This window comes from Microcebus murinus, chromosome 3, assembly GCF_040939455.1.
Source record: "Microcebus murinus isolate Inina chromosome 3, M.murinus_Inina_mat1.0, whole genome shotgun sequence".
Taxonomy (NCBI): domain Eukaryota; kingdom Metazoa; phylum Chordata; class Mammalia; order Primates; family Cheirogaleidae; genus Microcebus; species Microcebus murinus.
In genome coordinates this window covers 30556656-30563606 of record NC_134106.1, presented here as the reverse complement: position 1 = coordinate 30563606, position 6951 = coordinate 30556656, and the positions used below count along the sequence as shown (strand labels likewise).

Sequence of the window (6951 nt, the reverse complement as noted above, 5' to 3'; positions counted from 1 at the left end):
GAAGCATCTCAAACAGAAACTCTGGCCGGCAGGGCCAGGCTGCTCTGTCCAGGGGAAGGGAAGCAGGTGTCCAGGCAGGAATGGGGATTCTGATAGGAGTGAGTGGTAGTGGACAATGCCATAAAGGCCATAGAAACGTGTGTGTGTGTGTGTGTGTGTGTGTGTGTGTGTGTGTGTGTGTGTGTGAGACAGGCAGGGCTACTCGCCCCCGCCCCCTCCGCAGTGTTGTGCACAATAGCTCCCACTTCATCCTAAACACAGACTAAAACTCATCTTCTGCTGAGCACTTTCTGCTGCCACAATCCTCAGTCCCTTGCAGAATCAAAATACACTCCCTGGTTTTGGCGCAGATGCTTGCTCTCCCCTGTGGGCCTTTTCCATGGACTTTTATGTCTCTGTTTATTTTGTGTGTTTCATGAGTGGCTCATGCCTTTAAAGGAAATGCACCAGCCTCGGCCTGTCATTATGGTCCTGTGCGCGCCCTGCTCTGGGGTGGGTGAGCCTGGCTTTTTAATTTGCTGTGACAGGAGATAATTGTTGCTTGAGTTTCCACCTCTGAAAATAAATCAGGGTGGTGCTTCCCGGCTGGGAATCCACAGAGGCAAGCTCACCCCTGGGGCCTGTGCCAGGGGGAGGCTTAAGCCAGGGCTGGAGCGACTGGTCTCAACGTCCCTCACCCCTTTCCTTTTCTGGACTTCAAAACATACAATTAGCGTTTTCTTTAAGAGCTGAAGATAACAAAGTTAAGAAAGTTCAGGGAGACTTTTTGATAATGTATGCAAGAATTCTAGAGGTGGGACTCTGTGCAACGGATAATACATTTGATGGTGGAAGTTCTGTTACCCTAAGTCACCGTGGGAGGAAAAGGAGAATGGGGTCCCCAGTCAACTTGCACTGGTCATTTAACGAGATCGAGAAATATAATTGTTAGCTACTAAGACTTTGGAGTTGTTTGTTGCCGAACTAGCATGCTCTGACTATAACAATACATGGAGCACTTAGCATAGTCCCTAAAACATAGTAGCCTCATAATAAATGATAGCTGTGACCTGGACTCTTGGGACAAAGGTCAGGACCACTATCTTGAGGCAAGCACACAGAATCTAGCACGGTTCTGAGCAAATGCCTTGCACTCTTTTACAGTAATGGAGGATGAGTTCAGAGTCAGCAAGAGGCAATCAGAACCTAGGGAAATACTGTGATCAAGAAAAGTGAAACCCTTTTCAGTGATGAGAGAGAGGACCGCGATTTGCCCAATGTGTACATAGAGTCAAGGCATGGTGTGCCCCAGCTTTCACCAACCAGAAAACAGGTAGCAGGACAACTGCTTCCTGTCCCTACTCTCAAGGAAGTCATTTCTGAGGTCTAAGTCTCATGCATTCTCTGCTCAGAATAACAGGCATTAGAGGCTGAGCACTTGAATCCGAAATTTGGCGTTGATTCCTTAGTGCAGAAACCAAGACGTCATAGGAATATGTTTCCTATTTAACTCTGTAAGTTATAAAATTATAGAAACTTCAGTAACATTAGAGTAATGGCAGCCATAGTTAAAGAAGCTGACCATCCTTTCTGGGGCAGTTTCCAGTGACAAAGAAGTTGACAACAAGTATAGGAGAGGCAGTGCAGAAAGCAGCTAAAAGCATGGTCTTGGGTGCCCACAAGATGTATGTTCATGTGATCCAGAACACAGAACTGTTCTTTATACACAGGGAGCAGTCAGTAAATAATGTCTCATTATACACACTGGATGGTTGATAACTTTTAACATGTATATTATTGTTTTAGTCATTTATTTATTCAAAAAATATTTGCTTCAAATTTTCTCAGTGCCATTACCTCATTTAATCTTCTCAGCAACTCTATGAGGTCAGTGACATTGCTGTCATTTTATAAGTCATTAAATTGAGCCTCAGAGACAATAATTTTAAGACCACATAGCTAGCTACATGAAGTGGAGCTTTAAACTCAGATTTCAATAGGAAAATCCCCACCAAGTCTTAGTCTGTAGAGATGTGGGTCTTGTGAGTAAATTCCAAAGTCTTCGCAATGCCCGAGCAGGAGGAAGAGATTGTTTTAATACCACCTGGCCCACTCTGAAGCCCAGCTGGGCTTGCACTTGATAGGGATATTTAATATAGAAAGGTATGCTGACAAGGAGTGTGAGTCATCTCCTGAAGATAAATACCATCTATGCAGGGGACGTGTGGTTAAATAAGAGAAATGCCTGTCAATCTAGTGTGGTCACCTGCCCTGAAGGCCACGCAGACCCAGCATGGCAGCTGAAGACCAGAATCCATTGCTCTCTGGCCAGAGAAGTCTTCTGAAGAAGGATGCAGAGTTGGGCCTCCAAACCAGTCATTCAACACACGTCCAAAGCTTTTCCAGTCAGTTAAACACTCTCCCAGGCAACTTTCCTTCTCATATTTTCATGGCATGATAAAGTGATTCTATTTCAGAAAAAAAAAAAATCATGGATCAAAAGGAACCTGCATTTTTAGACTCTAGTCATTAACAACATGCACAAAGAACTACTGAGATCACCAGTATTTCCTACATTAAAGAGGGGCTTGAAGAGCCAGAGTATTTTATGAATTACCCCATTTCCTTGATAACTTCAGTCTTTAAGTTTTGGTAGGGACTGCCAAACTGGGGAATTGAGTGCACTGCATTTCATTATCTTTCATTCATTAATTCAATCGATACTGCTTGGCATCCTTTAAATAAAGTGTGATCAGGTTCTATGAGGGAGGCACAGATGAGTTACCTACCCTTGGGGAGATCTCGATCTGGCAAGAGATTGAAGTACCCCCAAGTGAGGCTCTAGAAAGGGAGGGCCTGACACAAAGTACTAGGTGTCCAGAAGTGGGTGGAGGGGGACTCTGGGCTGGAAGATGAGCACAGAATTTGAGTCGCATCTCCCCAAAATACTCATTTTATTTGTAAGCTCATGTTCTCAGGCCTCACTGGTTCAGGGCTGTGGATGAGGTGTGTTAAGAGGAACACCCACATTTCATGGGCTCTCAGCCCCTGCCTGCACAGCTGCAGGCCCCTGGCACTGCTGTCAGAGCCTCCCGCAGGGATTCTGGGGGTCCCTCTCGCAGGGATTCTAAGGGACTGTCTTGAGTGTACTTAGGAACACACGTGTGCCTCCTCTTGCGAGCCCGTGAGGGAGGGACTGGAGTCCTGTGACAGAACCAGCTGCCTGCCACTGGGCCTCTGCTCCTCCCTGGTCTCCCTTAGCTGCCATCTTTGTGTTCACCACAGAAATAAGGGGGCTGCACCTTACCCTGGATCTCACAAAATCCCTCATCACCAGAGCCCCTTCAGCCTCGGACTCACCCAAACTAGGGCTCAGTCTGTGGTGACCCTGGGGAGCAAAGACCCAGGCTGGGCCCCTGTCCTCTGTCTTGATCTAGACTCAGCCCCACCTGCCTACTCACAGACTCTTCCTTGATCCAAAACAAAAATCCCTGTGGGCATCAATTCCTTGAAATAAGGCCTGGGCCTGGAGAAATGATCTCCCTTAGGGTGACTCTGTAATTCATCATCCAAGCTGAGAAAACATAGTGAGTGGCAAATGCAAGCTGGATGAGACTCCAGAACTGTAGGCATAAGCCAGGTTGTCTCAGGAAAACTGGCATCTGTGGTCTTTCTTGTCCCCCATCACACCCAGTCTCTAGCCCTGCCACATACCCTGTGGACTGGTGCTGCATTTACATTTATTGGCCAAAAGGTGCAAAATAAAACCATGGCCAAATTCTCAATTGCCTGCCTAGAAATAAACGACAAGTACCCAGGGATTTGAATGAAGGAGTTGGTTTAGGGGTTTGAACTTCCACCAAATTGACTCAACCACCATGTAACCAGAAGCCCAGTTTAGGAGATAGCTGTCTGTAGCCTGGTTGGTGGCATTTTTCAGGCAGAATAAGGAAACCCTCTCAGTTCAGAATGCATTTATCCTAATTTGTACTGATTTGCTGCTGCCGGTTAAAAGGATTTTATGTAAGACCAGAGTAATTTGTTTCCTGTGATGCCTTGAACAAGATTCCTCCCTAGACATGAGAGTACAATATTTGCAGACATTTGTCTTCAGGCTAGTGTAGAAATCTTCCCTGTATACAACTGGATTTTCTCTGAAAAGACAGTTGTTTAAAGCTCAGCCCAACATTTATTGACTTCATTGTGCTTGTATCTGCAGAGAAACCATAGTCACCAGTTTGAACGGACTAATCAAGACCTATGAACTGCTGTCTACACTAATATCCACTTCCCAGAGATCAAAGCCATGTGGCTGGGGAGATAGATTCTCGGCTGCTTTTCTTGCCTCCTTCTCTGATCAGAGTGATTTATCACTTCAATGCCATCATCAGTCAGGGACTTTTGACTTTAGCTATTTGGTACCAACACTGTTGAGTATTAGGTGATTTAATGGTTTGAGTTTATGCTTAATTTGCCTTATAAACAACCCTGTGATTAAAAAAGAAGAAGAAGAAGCAACTTATTCTATGAGAAAAGCCTTCTCCGAGACTCTAAGAAATGAGAGGAGGTAATACTTAGGAGATCCAAAAGGCTCATTTAGCTTATTGTCCTATAACCCAGGGAGACACCAGCACTCGTGATGAGGATGCTTTGTCCTTAGGCCAGGTTGAAACAGGGCAGGTGGGACACAGTTCCTCAGTGTGCAGTGGTGCACAACAAGCATCCTTTGGCACCACTTTTCTGGAGCAGGAGGCTCTGGGGCACTCGGCTCCTCTTGTCCCTGGGCTCACCCTTGTGTTTTGGGGAAGAATACCCACAGTGCTCCCACAGACACAAAAACCTCCAGGGCAAGCCCCAAATGTTAGGGTTCTTATGATCTTCCTACTAACCTCAAAGAATAAACTACACCATTCTAAGCAATTGGATCTCTTTCTGTGCTGCTCCTGCCAGGAAAAATGTCTGTTCTGAGTCTGGTACCAGCCCTTCCAATCCAGAAGAGCGGGCCCAGGGTGCAGCTGAGCACGTGGGGGAAGGAGGGGCCAGCTTCCTTCAACTGTCGGCTGATGTCCCAGGCCTTGACTGGGTCTGCCTGGTCTCACCTCGATAGGACCTATACCGTCGTAAGGATTCAGTGTCTGGACTGGCAGACCACCAGGTGGGTGCCAAAGGGTACCCAGTACCTAGTAGCAGCTCAATAAATATTGGATGGATGAATGAATAAAGAAAGGAATGAGTGGAGTATGAAATCGTAGCCCTGCTTCCCTGGGAGGGTCTAGGGCCCTAACTCAGACTGAGAAGTCTGCAGGAATGGTTTGAGCCACCTGCCACCACTCCAGTCTGAAGACTGGGGAGGAGGAACCAGAGGCAAAAAAGCAAGAGGAGTCCCCTGCTGTGAATGTTTGCTACTGCCCCAGGACCAGGGTGAGGCCCCCTTGTGAGGATGAGGAAGGAAGAAGCACTTCCTCCACAGCCCCATGCAGCCCTGGCTAAGTGCAAGTGGCCTCAGGGTTTCTCTATCTAGAGCCTTTGCCCAGCCTGGGGCCTGTTAAGGACATAAAGAACCGAAGTGCTGAGCACCCCTGACCCTCAGGGCTCCCGAGGTGGTTATCAGCCTGATGATCCTCCTGGCTAAACGGTTTCTACAGCTGTGCTTAGGTTCAGAAGAAAAGGGGCCTTCACATCCCCAGGCCTCCTCTGCTGGGATTAACCTGTTGCACTCACAGCATTAAAAGATAAGGCCAGAGGCAAGTTATCCTGCTCAGTCCATCTTAAAGATGGAACTTCATGGAACCTGGCGGTGGCGGGGAGAGAGGGCATGTGTTAAACCAGGCATCTTCTGAATTCTGCAGAAACTGTTATGACCAGATTCACTGTGGAGAGTCTGGTAAATGCCACACATGGTATGACGGGGCTGGCTATGATCACAGTCGTTCGTAGGGCTGCAATACAGTCTGCGTGTCCCTAGCTTCTTTAAAGGTTAATTCACAGGACAAAAAGTCCAAAAGAGTGCCCGGCAATGGCAGAGGCTCAGTAAACAGTTACTGATAGACTGATCCTGCATCATCCCTAGCCGCCTGTGTACCTACCTGTGCAGAGACATCTTGCTGGAGGCCAAATCAGATCTTAGCCATGCCCGTAACCTGGTGGCAGCTTTTCCATTCCACACACCCATGGCCCGTGTTGGCCAGAAGAGAAGCTGTGAATAGTCCCTTAGCTGTGTGTTGGTATTAAAAATAACAAAGCCCGGGCACCAGCTCAGCGGCTATTTCTTTCCACGTAGTCGAGTAGGCTCTGCGTGGGAAAGGAAGCCTCTTCCTGGCCCAGAGGATCCGTAGTGAAATGCCTGCAGAGGAGATTACAGAAGCTCAAGAACAGTCAGAAATGCCACCAGCCTCTCTGAGAGAGGGGTTCATTACAACCCAAAGGAAGGCTCTATGCAGGCCTCGTCACATTCATGCTCACAAGAGCACTAGATAGTTCTAGAAGCCTCCCAGGCAGCAAGCACAGCACCTGAACCCTAGCAAGGGCCGTAGCAGCAACAGGTGCGATGGTCTCAAGTGAGGGCAAAGGGAGATGGCTTTATGGGGCCGTGGGCCGCCTTCAGAAACACCCAGCTCCTGGCCAGCTGCTCAGCTTGACCCGCAGGGCAACTGCAGGGAACCTTACCAGCCGTTCTCCAGCGATGGTATTTGCCACACACTGGCATTTCCTACACCCCTCCCTCCACTGACCGCACTCTGGGGGCTGCTGGGAGCTGGCTGACCAAGCTCCCGAGGATGTGAGTCAGCAGGCTGGCATGCTTAGGAAGGTACGGTTTGGCTCTGATTTGGGAGCTTCCTGGATCCAGTTGCTCCCCTACTGCACCAAAGCCCCAAGATCACCTTTCCCCAGAAAGACAAGGGCTTCCAGAACATTCCAGCCTTAAGTCCCTCTGATGTCCCTGCCCCATAGGCAGCCCCTGAGTGACAGCAC

General features: G+C 48.1%; 1 long non-coding RNA gene across 1 annotated transcript; it reads right to left on the bottom strand.

The window, feature by feature from the left end:
- Positions 1-1771: 1771 nt before the first annotated feature.
- Positions 1772-6651, bottom strand: LOC142869954 (uncharacterized). Its single transcript, XR_012918478.1, has 3 exons — positions 6490-6651; positions 6066-6322; positions 1772-2447 (listed from the first exon to the last, which is right to left on the bottom strand). It is a non-coding gene; the product is annotated as an uncharacterized LOC142869954 (long non-coding RNA).
- Between the last annotated feature and the right edge of the window lie 300 nt (positions 6652-6951).